This window comes from Petaurus breviceps, unplaced genomic scaffold (genome assembly GCF_028583685.1).
Source record: "Petaurus breviceps papuanus isolate PSGF00001 unplaced genomic scaffold, PetGlider_PUasm1.0 188, whole genome shotgun sequence".
Classification (NCBI taxonomy): Eukaryota; Metazoa; Chordata; class Mammalia; order Diprotodontia; family Petauridae; genus Petaurus; species Petaurus breviceps.
This window is the reverse complement of record NW_027185804.1, coordinates 19,318,187-19,337,141: the sequence shown is the minus strand read 5'-3', so window position 1 is coordinate 19,337,141 and position 18,955 is coordinate 19,318,187. Positions and strand designations below refer to the sequence as shown.

The 18,955-nt window shown below is 38.4% G+C and overlaps 1 long non-coding RNA gene across 1 annotated transcript in view; it reads left to right on the top strand.

Moving 5' to 3' along the window:
• The window catches only part of LOC138163795 (uncharacterized), a 20,378-nt gene extending 11,151 nt beyond the window's left edge, over nucleotides 1–9,227 (top strand). The window contains exon 2 of the long non-coding RNA XR_011168925.1: nucleotides 8,182–9,227. This is a non-coding gene — a long non-coding RNA (uncharacterized lncRNA). The remainder of the gene's footprint in view (nucleotides 1–8,181) is intronic.
• Nucleotides 9,228–18,955: the final 9,728 nt, after the last annotated feature.

The following is an 18,955-nucleotide window of genomic DNA, read 5'->3' as shown; positions in this document are numbered from 1 at the left end:
ATCTATCATCTATCTATCTATCTATCTATCTATCTATCTATCTATCTATCATCTATCTATCATCTATCTATCTATCTATCTATCTATCTATCTATCTATCTATCTATCATCTATCTATCAATCATCTATCTATCAATCTATCTATCTATCTATCTATCTATCTATCTATCTATCTATCTATCTATCTATCTATCTATCCATCTATTTATCTGTGTGTTTTTGTCTAATCCAGCTGCTTTCACCATCTTTATTCTCTTCAGTGCTATTTCTACTTCTTTTATAGGAAAACTGGGGATTTTGATGTTATGCTCAATGTGTGGAGACTCTCTTTTCCTTGATGGTGAAAACATTTTGTTATAAAAGTTTTTGTGCTTCTTTTGAATTTTTATTTTATTTGTTACATTCCTTCCATTTTCACCCTGAAATAAACATGGCATGACTTTGAATAGTTGGGTTTTTCACTAGGCTTTCTTTAAGTTATTTTTTTGATGTTTTGCTTTTTTCCCTTCACTGCTTCTCTCTGTTTTATAAGGTGATACTATTTATAATCATCGATCATGCTTATCTATAGATTTTACAAATGATTTTATATTCTAAACTGGCATTACCATTAGTATCTTGGGATGGCAAGTGAGTTAAATGTTTGCTATTTCAAACTTTTAAACATTTTTGTTCTTACCATGGAAAGTAATTTATATTACTTAAACTTCTGTATTGTTATTTTAGCTTGTATCTATGTCCATTATACTGTCCATTTGCCCATTTTCTAATTTTCAATAGTTTGTTTAAATTCTCAGGAATGCATTATTTCAATGACATTATATCATTTCTCATTTTTATTCTTTCAGCTTTTATTCATTAATTTTTATTATTGCTCTAACAAATTGGTGGTCTATATAATGGTGGTGATTCTGGAATGACTATGATATAATTAATAAGTAATTTCTTATATACATAAATATTTCAGATTTGAAGGTGTAGGATCAAAGCAGGAGTGTGGAACAGAGTTCTGTTGCAAGGCCAGGGGGTGGTTTTGTGCAGACCTGTATGAGTGATGTTGCGGTTAGTGGAGGGAGTCCCAAGTGAATGTATTATGGATGAACCTTCTCTATTGAGAGTTAACTTGGAAAATAGATCATTAGGGTTCTTGGTGTCTTTGGCTATAGAGAGAGATAATATTACTTTAATTCTTGAGCATGATTCCTATTTTGAAGAGGTTTGAGAAGTTGTGAGAACTGGAGAAATTACTTGTCCTCCTTCGTGTTGCTCATGTGACTTGGAATTTAAGTGTTTTCATGAAGTCTACCATGCATATCATCTCAGTTTACATAGCATTATCATTTTCAGAGGATGAGAAAGCAGCAAAGATCTATGGAAAACTCATTAAGATGCTTAACATTGAACCAATATACATTTTGATACTGATGAATTCTATGCAAAAATTGGAATAATGGAGAATGCCAAGGAAAAAACATTGGAAAAGATGATTGTAGAATCAACAATAAGAAAGGCTAAAGACATGCATTAAAGAGAAACCTAATACTTCAGGTGAATGAATACTTTAGTTGAAAAAATCACTTTGTCATGACAAACACTCAATACCCTCATACATGCACAAATTAAATATTGTTTCACCATTTTGACAGAATCTTATAGAAGACTACTCTCAAGAGAGAAGAGAGATATTCAACAATGGGAAATAGAGACCTTTAACGCTTGTAATCTTCGGGGATTTGTTGGTTAGAGTTACTAATACCTCTGAGATAGTTTTATGTCTCCATGGATAGTATACTGGTCAGAAGAGGAATAATCAAAACTCCTAAAGACAACATAGACCCAGAAGGGTGGGAGGACACGGACCCATACAGAAAATTTTATAGCAAATGGGAGAAGAAAATTACCAAGGCAAAGTTAAGTATTAATAATGAAGTACATGATCAGAAATGTTGAAAAATTCCAATCCTGGGGTAATACTTCCATCTTCTCTATCAGCTGCAAAAATTGATATTTCTAAAATTGAGGTACAAAAACAACAAAGATAGCAGAAGGACAGCTCTAAAGTCATTAACAGAAAATGTTTAAAAGAGGCAACAAAAATTACTTCAATTCCATGAGAAATAGAGACTAAAGAAGGAATAAATAAGCATATGGCCTTTGGGTAAAAGGATTTTTTTCTTTTTTTATGATGTATTTATCTTTATTTTTTTCATTTTTAAAATGCTTTATTAACTTCTGATTTACATCATTCATTTCCTCCAGATTCTGAGTTACAAATTTTCTACCCGTTTTTCCCTTACCCACCACACCAAAATAGAAGTCCCACAGGATATCCCCTTCTCCAATCTGCTCTCTCCCATATTTTCTCCCATATCCCTTTTGACTTTTCCAATAGGGCATGGTAGATCTCTATGCCCCAGTGCCTGTATATCTTATTTCCCAATTACATGTAAAATAGTATTAATAATAGTATATACATACTTGCATATATATATATATATATATATTTAAATATTTTATTTTAAAACTTTGAATTCCAGATTCATTCCCTTCCTCCCTTGTCACCCACACTTACTGGGAAGATAAGCACTTCATAGTACATGTGTAGCTAATGCAAAACATGAACATAGTAGATATATTGTAAAAGACTGAGTATATTTCCCACCCTCCTATCCAAACTACCACTTATTCCATTCTGTACTTTGGTCCCATACCTTTTCAAAAGTGGGTGCTTCCAACTTCCCTCCCCCCAAGCCTGCACTCCCTTCCATCATCCCCCCTCTCATCCCCTTCTCTCCTATTCTCCTGTAGGGTGAGATACCCTATTTAGTGTGTATGTCATTCCCTCCCCAAGTGAAATTCATTGAGAATAAGGTTGACTCATTCCTTTTGCCTTCCTATTCTTCCCCTCCATTGTAACAATTTTCCCTTGCCTCTTCTTTATGAGATAGTTTACCCCATTCTTTCTCTCCCCATCTCCTCTCATTACATTCCTCTCTCACCTCTTAATTTCACCTTTTAAGTATCATCCTTTCCTGTTAAATTGGTCTTGTGCCCATTATCTATGTATACCTGGAAGCATATATACACACATTCACATATGTATTCATATGCCCATATACCCTCGTATGTAGAAATATATATATATATATATATATATATATATATATATATATATATTCCATTCAACTATTTTCATTTTGACAAAAGTTTCATCAGTTACAATTATTGTTTTACCATGTAGGAATGTTAATAGTTGAACTTTGATAATTTCCTTATGATTTCTTTTCCCTGTTTACCTTCTCATGCTTCTCTTGCTTCTTGTATCTGAATGTCAAATTTTCTATTCAACTCTGTTTTTTTTTCAGCAAGAATGTTTGAAAGTCCTCTATTCCACTGAATGACCATATTTTCCCTGAAACATGATTCTCAGTTTTGCTGGAGTATCAGCAATGCCATATTCACAATGCCTATAGAGATTACAAATATGCTGATATAATTATCCATCATAAAATACGTCATGCTTGCCATATGGGGAAATAAACTAGAAAATTTATTAAGATACCAACCAGAAAGTGAAAGCCATCAGAGTAGTTATGATATTGGCACAGATAGATAAAGTAGAAAGCACCCACATTTTCAAGCCTTTAAAACAGAACAGGCTACCTCAGGTAAAGGTCCTCCTCTCCCCACTCACAGCAACCACCCAGCATCCTGGAAGCACGCTCCCAGCAGCTCCGGCCCCTGGCAGTCCTCAGCAGGAGTCCTTAGCAGAAAGTCCTTAGCAGTCCTAACTCAAAAAGGGCTTCGCGCTGCCGCTGCCTCTGCTGCTGCTGCCACCGCCGTCGCCTCCACGGCCAGCCACCGCAGGAAAGCTGCTTGGCTTTCGCTTTCTCTGGCTTTCACTTTCTCTTGCTCCGCCCCTTCCTGCTACATCAGCACGTCCTTGGCTTTCGCTTTCTCTGGCTTTCGCTTTCTCTTGCTCCGCCCCTTCCTGCTACGTCAGCAAGTCCAATGGGGCATGGAAGATCTTTAAATCCCATAACCCTTACATTCGGCCCCAATATCTTTCGTGTCCCTTACTTGGCAAAAATACAGTAGGAATAACTGGTGTCAACAAAATTTCACAACAATATAACAAGAATAGCACACAATAAACACAGAAAACCATATTTTAGGGTGGGGCTTGAGCACAAGCTCCCCATCATTCCCCCCACCCCGAACAAATGGGGCCCCAAAATCTTGGGGTAAGGGGTGAAGATCTCTTCTTCTATGGCTACTTGCTGCTGAAACCGGATGTAGAGCTGTCCCTGTCCTAAGGGGTCCCATTTGAGAGGTCAGTTCTTAATATGCTTGATGCCAGGTCCAAGGGTGACACATCACAGTTGCAGACAGGGGGTGACATCCAGCTTAAGCTATCAGGCATCTACAGATGGAGGGTACCAAGCCTGTGGAAACAAATCTAACAAACAAGGTGAACAAACAAAAAATCAAGAAGAAGCAAAGAGACAATAACCAGACTATTGTAGCCTCACTCACAGTAGAATAAATGACTTAAGGGTACAATTTTGTAATCATCTTCTCCAGAATAAACAATAGTTACAGTGTTATCCTTCCCATATGCTATAATCTCTGCAGCCTTTGGAACATCATCTGGCTTCCGTTTTACCCATACTTTAGCTCCTGATTTTATTCTATCAGTAGAACCAAATCCTTCAGTTCCTGTGACAGTTATTTTAGAAGGAAGGTCAGTTTTTACAAGTGGCATTGTTTTACAAGGAACGATAATCACTTGAACTATCCTATCATTCTTGTGAATCTGTATGGGCCCTTCACCTAAATTCTGGAATGTTACAACAATTTCTCCTTGATAATTAGAACCTATTACTCCAGCCAATACATGTATTCCTTGAGCTGCTAATCCTGATTTGGGTAAAATCTGTCTAAAGTGATTTTTAGGGATTCTTATGCATATCCCAGTGGAAATTTTTCTTACTTCTTTCCTGTCCAACCCAAAGTCCTCTAAACAATGTAAATCATACCCCACCGAACCAGGTGGTCCTGGGTACGGTGCTGGGACATCTGGCCTCAAGGTCCAATACTCAATATTTGGGATCTTGTGTGTTTGTTGTTTTCTAATTTGCAGATTGGGGGTCATCATTCTGGCTAGTGGTGTACTTCCTCCCAATGGTCTATTATTCAAATTACGCAAAGCCATGAACAAATTATCCTTCCAATGTTGATATGAATTATTGGAACTTAACTTCCTCAACTGTTCTTTCAGTAATCCATTCATTCTTTCAATTAACCCAGATGCTTCTGGATAATATGGAATATGATATATCCATTCTATATTGTTTAGTATACAATACTTCTTCATTTCATTGCCTTTGAAATGTGACCCATTGTCACTTTGAATCTGCATTGGGGTTCCATAATATAGACTTATGAGATCTAGAGTTTTACAAGTGTTTTTCTGGGTTGCATTCTTATAAGGACAAGCTACTAGTACACCTGAATAGGTATCAACACAAGTACATATAAATCTGCATCCTTTATCCAGTGGTAGTGGACCAATATAATCTATTTGCCAGATTTGGGCTGGGACTTTTCCTCTTGCTATCTCTCCAGTTACTACCCGAGGAACAGTTCGCTCCTTTTCCAATTGACATATATGACATTCTTCTGCTATCTGTTTTAACAGTGAATGAGAGATACTAATACCTCGATCTTGTGCCCACTGGTGTGTGGCCTGGACCCCCAAATGGCCTGCTGTTTGGTGGACCCATTTTGCTAATACCGGATCATCAGTTGTTGTCAAAGTAGGGACAATATATTCAGTAGCAATCTTTGCCAGTCGATCAGCATGAGCATTGTACTCACGTTCTGGTGTGGTGGGGGCCACGTGAGCATCTACATGAAAAACTGACAAGTCAGTGACCAAAGACATGTTCCAGATATCTTCCCATAATTCTTTGCTCCAGACTTGTTTACCATGAATTTCCCAATTTTCATTTTTCCACATGGGCATCCATGTAGCTAACCCATTAGCTACCGCCCATGAATCAGTGAATATATGACACTGTCCTCCTTATTCTATTTTGATGGCTTGATATACTGCCATAAGTTCAGCATATTGGCTACTTGAACCTATCCCAGTACTTTCCAAAGTCCTTCTAGTGCATGGGTTATAGGCCACTGCTTTCCAATGTCTTTTTTGCCCCAAATATTTTGCTGTCCCATCAGTAAACCATGCATGTCTCTTTTGTTCCTCAGTTAATACATCATATCCCTCATTCCATTTTACAGTGGACTGTACCAACTGTTGCTTTGGCTCAGGGGGTGTGTCATTCCTCTCAATTTCTATGTTTGCTATAGATTCATGCAGAGCAGAGACTCTGCTTTTGCCTGTTTTCGCTCTATTTTGGATATACCACTTCCATTTGATTATACTAGCCTCTTGGGCATGTCCAATTCTGTGAGAAGCTGGGGTACTCTTTACCCAGGTCATAATTGGGATTCCAGGTCTTAATATCACTTCATGGCCCACAGTCAGTTGTTCAGTCTCCACCAAAGCCCAATATGCAGCTAACAACTGCTTTTCAAAAGGTGTGTACTGGACTCCAGATGAAGGGAGTTTCCTACACCAAGATCCCAAAGGTACATTTCGGCTTTGTTGTTTTTGCCATAAGCTCCAGTTTGCATAATCATCTTGTACAGTCACTTGCAATTCCACTGGACCATTTTGCATGGGCCACAAATCTAGGGCCAATTGTATGGCAGCCTTGGCTTCTTCAAAAGCTTTACTCTGGTCAAGTCCCCAATCGAATTCATATTTCTTCCGTGTGACTCTATATAAAGGTTTTAAAATCTGTCCCAAATGTGGAATGTGGTGCCTCCAGTATCCAAACAATCCTATGAACTTTTGGGCCTCCTTCTTATTGGTAGGTGTAGGAAAATCCTGAATCTTTTGTCGGGCTTGAGGAAGAATCTCCTTTAGCCCCTTGTTCCATTGTATACCCAAAAACTTCACATTGTGAGCTGGTCCTTGAACCTTTGCAGGGTTAATTTCCCACCCTTTACTTTTCATATGCTCAATTAGAAGGGTCAAACTCCTTTCCACTACTTTCGCATCTTTTCCCTGTATCATGATATCATCAATGTAGTGGGTAAGCTGTACACCAGGTAGCTTTAATTCATCCAACTGTTCAGCTACAATCCTATGACAAATAGTGGGGCTATGTATGTACCCTTGTGGCAAGCGGGTGAAAGTATATTGTCTACCCTGTCAAGTGAAAGTGAAGTGGTCCCATTGTTTAGGGTCTATTGGGATGGTGAAGAAGGCATTTGCCAAGTCAATAACTGCATACCAAGTCCCATCATATTTCTGGATCCTTTCTATTAAGGTGATGGTATCTGGAACAGCAGCATATGAAGAAGGAGTCACCTTATTCAACTGTCTATAATCCACAGTCATTCTCCATGTCCCATCTGATTTTCTTACTGGCCAGACAGGATTATTCCATCTTGTGGTTGTAGGGACTAACACTCCTGCTTCAACATATTCCTTTATAGTAGTGGTAATTTCATCTTGCCCACCTGGCACACGATACTGTTTTAAAGTAATTACTTCAGAAGGTTCAGGTAAAGTGATTGGGTCCATTTTTAGTTTTCCTACTAAAACTGTATTAATTCCTATCTTCCTCACAGCAAATTGGTATCTTCCTTCAGTTAAATTCAGAGTCATGCCTCTCAATACATCTATTCCAATGATGTATTCAGGAATGGGTACAACAACCACAGTATATTCCTTCTTAGGTAACTGCCCAATTTTCATTGTTATTTTAACCTGTCTGGCTGATATTTTAGCGCCTCCTAGACCTGTGATGGTAATAGGAGTTCCATGTTTAAACTTATCAGGGTTTCCATAGATAAGTGTAGCCTCAGCCCCAGTATCAATCAGTGCCCTAGTCACAGTAGTTGATCCATTCTTCCAATATATTGTTAAACCAATATGGGGTCTGCAATCTCTTCTGCATATTTCTTTTATCTGGGCTGGGGCTTGGCATGGGCAGCAAACCCTGAGGACGCACTTGGGGTGCTTGCTGCTACAAATGGCATCACGAACAGGATCTGCAGAGTAAAAGGAAAGTATGGGGACTGGAATAATTGTTTGTTTCCCAGTTGTGGTAGCCGTGATTCTGTGGAGCTGTGGAGCAGAAGAGTAGAATGGCTTGCATGCGGACTTCGCTGAGCTGAGAGTGGGAATGGTGAGCTGCCTGCATCGGGACCTGGGCAGAAGCCAGGAGCGGCTGCTGCCTGCGGGAGGAGAAGGAGCCCAGGAGTTCGGAATTCAGCCACCGGAAAAGATAAGAACTGAGCAGCAAAGCAGGGGCACTGAGTGTGTTTCCTGGCTGCTTCCCACAGTTTGGGACCCTGGGGGAGGATGGACTTGTGACTATGGTGGGTGGGATGAAGTGCCTTGGATCCCCAGGGACCCCACCTTGTTGGTTTTGTTACCCAGCCCCCTGTCTGTGCTTGGAGGCAGGGGCTGGAGCTGTGTGAGGGGAAGGATACCCCTCCCCCCCCCAGAGAACTTTATTTGAACTCTTGTTTTGAATTGAGGTAATAATGCTATGTACTTTGTGTTTGTTTAAGGCCCAGTGGCCACTTTGGTAACTTTAGTTCTGTACTTTGAAAATGTGACCTAAGAGATGTTTAGTGCTAATTCAAAAGTAAATTGTCTATGCTATGGGCATGAAAGATCTTGGGGCTGAATGTAATAAGAATGTAAATTTTAAAGATCTTCCCTGCCCCTAGGCTAATGTGCACCTGAAGCCTGGGGTGGGGGAGGCTTGTTTTTCAGTAGATACTTCTTGATTGGCCAGTGATTCAATAAGGTTGTTACATTCTCTGAGCCAGGAGAAGGCTATATAAGCCCTGATGTGTAGCTTTGTTTTTGGGACTCACTTTGAGAAGTATTCTGTGATTTGATCTGAATTCTGGGAAGCCGTTGTTGAGAGTCCCCCGGCTTTGAAAAACCCAGAATGTGGAAACCCAGATGTTGACTGGGTATGGATGTAATGGTTGGACAGTTTGGAAATCTGTCTACTTGATGTTTCTGTCTTGATAATTATGCCTGTATACTTTGAGGTTCAGGGTGCTGACCTTTTCTCCTGAACAAAGTAAACGATATATGTCTGACTGATTAAAGTAAGCTTGTTAACCCATTTTGAGTTGCTTTCCTTTAACAAAGCAGATCCAAGAACCTGTGTGAGCAGGCACCCTGGGGACACTGGGGTGCTTGCTGCAACAGCTGGGTAGATGATTCTTCATTTTAATCCCAGCTCCTTTGTCCTCTGGAATATCACATTCCAAGCTCTTCAATTCCTCAGTGTAGAAGCTGCCAGAACCTGGGTTATCCTGATTGTGTTTGCACAATATTCAAATTGTTTCTTCCTGGCTGCTTGTAATATTCTCTCCTTAATCTGGACATTCCAGACACTGGCTATAATATTCCTAGGAGTTTTCTTTTTTGGATCTTTTTCAGGAAGTGATTGGTGTATTCTTTCAACCTCTATTTTGCCCTCTGGTTCTAAAACATCAGGGCAGTTTTCCTTGAGAACTTCCTGGAGGATGATTTCTAGGTATTCACTTTGCTCATGGCTTTCAGGTAGTCCAATAATTTTTAAATTATCTCTCCTAGATCTATTTTCCAGGTCAGTGGTTTTTCCCATGAAATATTTCACATTGCCTTCTATTCTTTCATTATTTTGGATCTGTTTAACAGCATTTTGATTTCTCCTAAAGTCATTAGCTTCCATTTGCTCCAATCTAATTCTGAAGCAATGATTCTTCTCATTCAGCTTTTGAGATTCTTTTTCTATCTGGCAAATTAGACTTTTTAAGGCATTCTCCTCTTTGCCTTTTTGAGTCTCTTTTGCTATTTGAATTAGTCTATTTTTTAAGGTGTGGTTTCCTCAGTCAGGCTGTTGGTTCTCATTTTGTAATTTTCTTGCATCATTCTCATTTCTCTTCCCAATTATTCCTCCACTTCTCTTATGTGCTTCTTAAGGTCCTCTATGGCCTGTAACCAGTTCATACTTTCCTTTGAAGCTTTTGGTGCAGGAGTTCTGACTTCCCTGTCTTCCTCCTCTTCCATGCTTTGATCCTTTTTTGTCTCCAAAATGGGAGTCTAATGTTGGATTCTTCTGTTTTCTATTCTTCCTTTGCCTGGTCATGTTGTCACTCAATTGCTTGACTTTTGGGCTTTTTGCCACAGTAGGACTCTGCTACCAGACAGGGGAGCTTAGTACCAAACTGGGGTTTTCTCAGTTGCTGGTGGTATTAGATGGGTGCCCTCTCTGAGGCCTCCACATGCTCTGGCAAGCTGGACATACACCCCAGGACCTCCACCCTAGAAGGCAGTCCAGATGCAAGCAGGTTAAAGCAAGAGTGATTACCCCTCAGACTGGTGCTTGGTCCCCCTACACTCTGGAAACCCAGAGCTGAAGCTGCCACATGGGGATGGCTGCACAGCCATGGCCCCTCAGTGGCTTCTAGCCCTTGGGCAAAAGCCAATGCACTCCCAACTACTGGGTCCCAAAGCCCGCACTTCACTGATCTCTCACTTTGTCCTTCACATCTATGTGTTGATAATTTTGGAGATGGCCACAGCTTTTGGTGATCTGGAGTCCCTCTAGCCTGTGGCTGGTGAGGCCTGCCCTGGGGCTAAATCCTCCGGCTCATGAGGGCCTGGGCTCAGCTCCCAGAGCTCTGTGCTGGCTGATTCCTGCTGGCCTGCTGGGCTGTCCTCAGTGGGAGGTTAGCTTCTCTGTGTCATTTTGTGGGTTCTGCAGCTCCAAAATTTATTCAGAGTTCCCTTTTACATGAATTGGGGAAGGTGGAAGCCAGAGCCCCACAGAGGTCCTGCTTCTACTGGGTAAGAGTAATTTAGCCTAGATTTGACAGTCAAGCTCACTGACAGGTGTTATTCTCTTCCCTTTTCTGAGCATAAAGACATTTGACACGCAAAAATTCTATGATTCTTCATTTCTTCATATTTTCTCAGTTTTTGTTTCCTTTTTAGCTTTTTCATCTTCACTGATATTGCAAGAAAAGAAATACAAATATTTTCCTCCAAAGCTTAAGACCATATTCTTCCCTATACCACTTTGCTCTCTGGACATAGTGGGCTCAGACTTAATGCAGTTTCTACATAGCATTCATTGATCCCACCAATTTCACTTACAGTATTGGTATGGCTACTGGATGAGGTTCACTCAGCTACTGCAGGGATGGATGCTGATGATCCTTGATGTCATGCTGGTGGTCACAAAATCTCATAAGGACTATAATCTATCATCCTGGTGGCTTACACCTCTGATTTTTCACAGCTCACAAAGTCATAACTATCTCCATTCTCCCTACACCAAAATCATGAAAAACAGGAACAATTGTAGTAGCCATATCACATTCATATACTCCTGGGTTACATCTTGGTGGGCTGAGGCCTCCCTTTCTCCCCACCAAGGGCTTAATGCTTGCTCTCTCACTTGAACATTCTAGGCAGGAAGAAACCAGATGAAACTCTTCAAGTTCCCACCTCCCCTGATACACACACATGTATCATCTCGTTATATCTGTATGGACACAAATAGAGAAATATCTATTTTATCTATCTAAATCTATGGATAGGTATCAACATTATCTATCCATCCATCCATCCATCTATCCATCTCTCTCTCTCTTTCTCCTCTATCTATCTATCTATCTATCTATCTATCTATCTATCTATCTATCTCAAGGGTCACAAACTACAGCAGACAAAATGCACCTTATCAGTTTGGTTTTGCAGGGCTATGAATCATGTTGTTTTTTTAAATAAAAATAGAATTATAGTTTAAAATGTAAAAAATCATTCTTAGGTCAAGAACCATACTTTAAAAAATAAGGAAGGGCAAATCTGATCCTTGGGTGATAATTTTCTCACCCCTGACACACACATATACAAACATACACATATACATATATAGATATGGAGAAATAACTGTAGATATACACACAGATATATATATATATACACACACATACATATATTTGTATATACACATACAAATTTATTCATATCTATGTATTTGTATGTATATGCACACATATACATATGTATATATACATATATGCATATAGTTTTCCTAGTTCTTCCCACTTTTCTTTGCATCAGTGCATATACATCTTTCTATGCCTCTCAGCACTCATCATATTCAAAATTTCTTAAAACAATGTAATATTTCATTATATTCGTTTTCCTTAACTTGTTTAGGCATTCCTAGTTATTAAGCATAGCATAATTTTTGCTATAAATATTTTGGTTCATATGGGCTCTTTTGTTTTTATCATTGACCTTCTTGGAATACATTTTTAAGAGTGGAATCTCTGAGTTAAAGATTATCAATATTCTATTTACTTTCTTATAGTTCTGAAATGTTTTCCATAATGGCTCAACCAGATCCATTCATGCTGCTATCTTTCCATTACCTTTTCCATAAACTTTTTGACATTTATATCTTTTGATGATGGAATGTTTCATTATTTTTCTTTTTCTTGGAGTTATATATGTCTTTTAAAAATACATTTAAGGTGGTAAATTCCCTGGGAAAACATTTAGGTCTCTTCAGACAATGCCTATATTTTTTTCTTTGTGGCAAATTTTTTCCTTTGTTTCTTCAAAAAATTATTTATTCTCCTCCCTCTTGGGCAGAATATCTGTACACAATGTTCAGTTGATAATCATTAGCAAATCTTAGAATAATTTCTTTTTTTTTTCTTTTCGGAGGGTAATTGGGTTTAAGTGACTTGCACACGGCTAGTAAGTGTTAAGTGGAGAGTAATTTCTTTATTGGAAAGCTTTAAAGGATGTAGATCACCAATCTTTATTGTTAACATGAACGTTCATGACATTGAAATCAACACTTTTAGTCCCAGGCCCTAGAGATTTACTGGGCAATGGAAACAATTAAAGAGGGCCAAGTATATATTGAAACCACTTTTCTCATATTTTCAGGTAAAGTTGATTCCGGAGGTGAATTCAATTTTATTAGAGGAATAGCATGCACTCTACATTTTCCATTTAATTATATTTACAAACAGTTATTGACTAAATATTCACCTACTTTATTCAAAATACTGCTCTAAGACCTCTAGATACCAAAATAAGAGTAAAATATTTTCCTATGTTCAAGAATTTGCAAATCTATTGAGAAACAATTTCAAATTCTTAGCTAATAGGAAACTGATCCATGAGAATTTTCAGAGCTATGCAAATGTTCACTTGACATAGTTAGCTGTAAATTGACCTCCTTCCACATGGGTCATCCTTTCTCTACAATAGAATATATTTCCTAAGGCTTAATGCTTTTCAGACTCCATTAATTTGGAATCTTCCTCTTAAAAAATAAAGTTCTAACTTTGATTCTCCATTTAAGTACCTTATAAAAACTTTCAGCAAAGGGAATGGAAAATTCTCAGGTGATAATAAATATAAATATGTAGTAGGTGTGACTGAAGTTCATTTACTTTATTATTTAAGGCTGAGAAAATGTTTGGGGGGAGGTGTTAAAATAGATATTCAGTTGACAAGACCCAGGTATTTCCCATCGATGGTTGCCAAAAGGAGAAATAGATGGAGATTGAAGTTACAGTAACATATCTAACTAACATTTTTGAAGATTGAGCTATTAGACATCAGTGAATTGAAATAGCTAAATTTTTCCTATTCAGTGACAAAACTTCTAAATTTTAATTATTTTAGGTGACAATCTTCTCTAAGTCAGATCACACATTTTACTGATTTTTAGGTAATGTTCAAAGAGAATTGTTAAACTTTTTCTGAGTGCCAAGAGTTTCATTGCAGCATCTAGGTTTAAAATTCTTAGCACTGACCATCCAGACCAAACTTTCATACTATATATAAATCAATATCCCTCAAGTAATCAGTCTCTCTATCTGCATGTTTCCAGGAGAGACCTTAGAAGTCATCCAGTTTTACTGACTTATTTTACAAATAAGGAACCTGAAACCCAGAGAGGGTAATCACTTTATCCAATATCAAACAGATAGCAAGTGGCGCTACCAGGGTTCATACTCAGGTTCTCTGGTTACCAGTCTGGCTATCTTTTGACTGGGCTATGCCACTAAAACAGCCTGTTCTGTTTTCAGATAGCTCTTAATATTTTAATAATTTTCATTGCACTGAGCTAAAACCTGTTTCCTAATAATTTATTCACCTGGGTCCTGCTATATTTCTGCTCTCAGTCCTTTTTTTTTCTAGGTAATCTTTTGAAGTTTGATCCCTAAGTCTTCTCTCTTCCAGGCTAAATATTAACAATCCATTTTAATGTCCCACCTTTCACATGCTTTTTAGGACCTTAACCCTCTTAGCAACCCTTGTCTGGGCATCTTGACAGTGTGCTTCTTCCAATATGACCTCCAAAACAAAGAACAGTCTTTTAACTGGGGCATGGCTAGAGCAGAATATGGATACTATATCTTGATTTCGGTTTAAGTCATTAGCTCCACCCCCTCCTTTTACTGAATTAGTTTCACTGTGAGGATGAAGGACGAGAGATGGATATCCAATTTTGTTCATGTGTATCTTGGTGATAACAGGTGAAAAACAGGGGAGCTTCCAGCATGTTGGGGAGACTCTCTGAATAGAACTTGTAGGAGGACATGGATGAAAATCAACCAGGATGGGCAGAAATCGTGAGACTGAGGTTTATATCATTGAAGGGAATGTCCAACTCAATAAACTGCATCTGAGTATTGGATTATGGGAAATGTATGAAATCACCATTCTAAGGAGTGGGGTTAAAAAGTACATGATAGATTTGTAGTTTCAACTCTGATCACTTTATTATTATTATTATTATTATTATTATTATTATACTATGCTAAAGAAATGCTTGCTTTATCCATAAATTGAAATAAAAAAAATTAAAAATCCTTTGTCTAGTTCTTTTTTTTTTTTTTGCTTTTTGGAGGGCAATTGGGCTTAAATGACTTGCCCAAGGTAACATGGCTAGTTTTTTGTGTGTGTTAAGTGTCTGAGGCTGGATCCGAATCCTCCTGACTCCAGGGCCGGTGCTCTATTCACTGTGCCACCCAGCCACCCCTCCTTTGTCTATTTCTGACTAGCTGTGGGAATTTGGGAAAATAACTTAATCTTTCCACCTCATTTTCCCCACCTGTCAAATGTAGGTCAAATCAAGAAGTATTTATCAAACATTCATTATATGATAGTCACTGTGCTGGAAATACAAATTAAAGCAGAAAAAAACCCCTGTACTCGGGGAGCTCACAGTCTAATGAAGGAAAATGACATAAAACTATGATGAAAAAAATGAGAGTAGGGAGAATAAAATATCTAGCATGGGACCATTTCATAGAAGATTTAGTAGAGTCAGGAAGGTAGTCCAGAAATGAATGTTATTTGCCAAACCTTCCTGATAGGGATGCCAGAAAGGAAGGTGCTTTGTCAATTCTAACAGGGGAATCTAATTGCAAATTTTTATTAGGGGCTTGTATTGGATTTGGAATCCAGTCAAACAATGAAGTCTTTTCCATATGTAAATGTGCTCATGTGCAGAAAGTTGTTAACAGCTGTTCTAAATGGCCCCGGGTTGCTTTGCTGCTCCTGCTGTTCCCCATCACTTCCTGCCTGTCAGTTGTCACTTCTTAGTGTGTCAGCCTCTATCTCTGCCCTTCTCTCCACCCTTCTTCCTCAACCCCCATCACATACCATGATGTCTGGTTCTGAATTCCGTGATGAGTTGTGCATGGTGGTCTTGGGGAAACTGTGGTCCTTGCATCCAAGAGAAGTTGAATTGAAATCTACATTAGCAAAAAGAAAATTAAATTTCTCTTTATGCATCATTTATTAATCACCTATAAATGACCAAATTGCTGACTTTTTTTGTAAAATTTTAAGGTTGTCAAAGTGCTTTAGACATATTATCTCATTTGATCTTTCCAATGATCCTTCAACATAGGTAATACAGTTATCATCATCATCATCATCACCATTTTAGATGAGAAAGCAGAGAGATTTACTGACTTGCCCAGAGTCACATGGCTGGTTAGTGTCTGGGGTAAAAGTCAAACCCAGGTCTTAAGATAATAAATGAATAATGCATTTGAATCTGAGAACTCCCATTATTGTTGGTCAGCCATTTCAGTCATATCCAACTCTTCATGACCCCATTTGGAATTTTCTTGTTGAAGGTACTGGAGTGGTTTGCCATTTCCTTCTCTAGTTCATTTTACAGATGAGGGAACTAAGTGTTAAGCAGGGAAACGGGGTGAAGTGACTTGCTTAGGTTCATACTGTAGGTGTGTAGGACCAGATTTGAGCTCACAAAGAGTCTTCCCATCTCCAAGTCTGGCACTCTATCTACTGTGTCACCTAGCTGCCCCAGGGAGAAATTTAGAGGTCACTTAGTCAAATCCCTTCATTTTTCAAGTGAGGTAAGTGAGGCTCTGAGATGTTAAGGGACTTGCTCATGGTTGTACAGCTGGTAAATGTCAGAGGTGGGACATGAACGCTGGCCTTCCTGGCTCCCAGTCCTTAACTCATGTACTATGGTTTGTCTCTTCTAAACTAATAGCATTATGCAAATAAAGATTGAAAATAATATTACAAACTGTTTCAGGACAGTATAAGGTCTCTGGACAGCTTCCATGCTAGCTGATATCTTCCCTCTACTTTTCAGAAGCTGAAAAAGTGCTAATATTCTAGGGTATCATGTCATTGGTGATTCTACTCCATACCATCTTGGACAGTGCCTTCCATTATCCAAGCCTATTCTGGCTGATGTTTGACAAGACAAATATTTAAATGTCAACTCACCCAATGTGAATGGCATTACCATGGGAAATAAATAGTGGTCTCTGAAATCCCAAGAGTCCTATGTCTTTCTAACTCAGAGATATGGAGCTGTTGACTCAAGACCACAGGCTGGAAATTACTTATCATGCCCTGTCAATAGTTCAATAGTTTTTTAAATCCTTTTTTTCCCTTCCTCCTTTTTTATTCTCCCTAGATAGTATTGACTAAGGAGTATTTTAAGTGGTGGAAATGAAGTGAAGTATTGTTTATAGGATTCTTCACTTGTGATAAATATACTCAGGAAAAAGTTACTTTGGTAAATGAGCTGACAGGAGTGAACTTTTAGGGAATGGGTTATGAAAAGTACTCCTGCATAGAGGAAACTAGTCCTGCACAAAGGCATATATTAGATTTGGGAACCAAAGGTGGTGAAAAACCTGATTAATCAGAGACCTGATAATTCTCAACTTGGTCACAAAAAATAGTAGATCACATGAAAATGAAAGCAGGCCCCATGTAGAATTAGTTAGGAAGTATAGTTACTAGAGCACTGAGTTAAGAAGTTAGAAAGACCTGAGGTCAAATACTGCCTCAGACTCTCATTAGCTGTTTGACCCTAGACAACTTAGCCTTCCTTGGTTTTCATTTTCTCATCTGTAAAAAGGATAATAAAAACACTTACTTCCTGAGGCTATTAGGAAGATAAAATGAGATATTTGTAAAAAGCACCATAAACCTTAAAATGATACAAAAATTCTAGCTATTATTATACAAAAAGATAGGTAGGTGGTACAGTAGAGTGTGGTACTTGGAATTGGAGAAATGAACTATAATTTTGTTTCAGATAGGTTACTAGCAATATGACCCTGGCCAACTTAATTTTCCTCTTTGTATCTCAGTTTTCTCATCTGTAAAATAGGAATAATAATAATTGTGCCTATCTCACAGGATTCTTGTGAGATTCAAGTGCGTTAACACACATAAAGTGTTTCATAAATCTTAAAACCCTATATAAATGCAGTCTGGGATTATTAGATTTTATTTGTTCAGTCATTTTAGTTGTGTCTGACTCTTCATGACCCCATTTGGGATTTTCTTGGCAAAGATAACAGAGTGATTTGCCATTTCCTTCTCCAGCTCATTTCACACATGGGGAAACTGTGGCAAACAGGATTAAGTGACTTGCCCAGGGTCACACAGCTAGTAAGTGTCTGAGGCCAGATTTGAATTCAGGAAGATGAGCCTTCTTGACTCTGGGCCCAGTGCTCTATCTCCTGCGCCACCTAGCTGCCCCCAAAGTGAAATAACCTACCTATAAATAGTGACCTCATCATCACTGGAATTCTTCCTTAAAGAGATTACCATAGCTGATCACCATTTGAGGTTGTTGTAGAGTCAGTTATGATCAGGGTAGCGAGGGGTTAAACGGTATGTATCTGAAGCAAGATTTGAACTCAGGCCATTTCCAATGCTCTATCCAGTGCCACCTAGCTGCCTCAAATAATTTCCTTTTGAAATAGCACTATTAATATGTTATTACAAAACCTCAATTAACTAGGGCAAGTGGATATTGTTCTTCTATAACATAATGCCCTGTGATGTCATTTCAGCTAATATTGTGCTTCTGAGAAAATAAATTAATGAAGGGGCATAGCTGGAACTCAAGAAAACCATAGACTAAATCAGATTCAAAGTGTGAAGTAAGGCATTATTACTTGAATATTTTAATGCTGTGTGATTTTATAGGTCTAGTTACTCTTTCCATGAATGTCCGTTAAAGTGCCATAGGATCCTGGGATCATAGATCTATAAGGGGAAGGGAACTTGGAGTTTATCTAGTCTCATACTTTCACTGGACAGAAGAGGGAACTGGCACTGGGACAAGTTAAGAGACTTGCTCAATTGCCCAGTTAGTGAGTGTCAGATCCAGGATTTAGACTCAGGCTCTGTGACTCAAGCCTCAGCTCCATGCTGACTCTCCTCCGTGTTTCATAAATTATACTACTTTGACTTCTAATACAAAAACAGAATAGATCTTTATAGATAGATCATTAAAGCCAATGAAAATTACAA